The following is a 1,106-nucleotide window of genomic DNA, read 5'->3' on the forward strand; positions in this document are numbered from 1 at the left end:
TGCACTATCCTACAGCTCCTACCCAGGATTCTCAAGCAGGGAAAGTGAGTGAGGACACACACCTGACACTTTTGTAGGCCGCAGAGGAACTGGATCAGCAAAATAATCCAAACCAGCACCGATGATGACGGCAGGTGCTCAACCAATGGCAGAGGTCTGTTATCCATGTTACCACCACAAAACCTGACTCAGGTGTAACTTGGCATCCTTTCTTCTTGAAACCTCATCACAATCACCAGCACAGGGCTGGAAAAGAATGTATTGCATACTTGCTATCTTTCAATAGCGGCTATGCTAGCATTGAAACTCACACTTTACTGATTCTGAAGTTTATGCCTAAGCGTAAAGCAACCACGGGCTGTCTCTTCTCAGTGGCCTCCTTTCTCCTACAGCACTCCAGGGAGTATCCTCCCTCAAAGGCCTCATGCCCACATTCTTCTATCAGATGGCTCGTGTTTCAAACTTCATGTGCACGCACAGGTATATGTGCACAGATCTGGATGTCAAAGGACAGCTTCTGTGGAGTGCTTCTCTCTTCCTACCTTTACCTGGTTTCTGGAGATCAAAGGCTTNCACATCAGGCTTGCACATCTGTGCTTCTACAGGCTGATTCCCCTCACTGTCCTTCAAATGGCCAGTGTTCCACAAACAGCCTTAAGGCTGTTGCCAAACCTTCTCGAAGTTTAACTTAAATGTCACTTTCCAGGGAAAGTTCCTTGGCCCTTTATTCCAAGTCATAGNCTCTCACCCATCCAATTCCTCCTATTCCTCCTTCAGAGCTTTACCACCGTGCCCTTCCTATTCCTCCACTATACCTGTCCTTCAGACTCTCTGCCACCTCCATTCCCCCTTTTCTGACCCTATACACATTCTTCAGCACCCATCCATAAATGCTGGGCGGTCACAGTGATCCGCATGCAAGCCCAGAGTTTGAGAATGGAAGACAAGGAATTCCTGGGTCAAGCTACCTAGCTAGCTAGACTAGTCACATTGGCAGCTCCANGGTCAAGTGAGAGACTAACACAACATGTAAGGGACAGAACAATCGAGAAAGGTGCTGGATGCCAACCTCTAGGCTTCACACACACACACACACACACACACAC

The 1,106-nt window shown here is 48.1% G+C and overlaps 1 protein-coding gene across 1 annotated transcript in view; it reads right to left on the minus strand.

Annotated features, from left to right (window-relative positions):
• The window catches only part of Magi1 (membrane associated guanylate kinase, WW and PDZ domain containing 1), a 631,196-nt gene that overhangs the window by 165,297 nt on the left and 464,793 nt on the right, over positions 1-1,106 (minus strand). The gene's annotated exons all lie outside the window — the stretch shown is intronic.

Source organism: Mus caroli, chromosome 6 (assembly GCF_900094665.2).
Source record: "Mus caroli chromosome 6, CAROLI_EIJ_v1.1, whole genome shotgun sequence".
NCBI classification, from domain to species: Eukaryota; Metazoa; Chordata; class Mammalia; order Rodentia; family Muridae; genus Mus; species Mus caroli.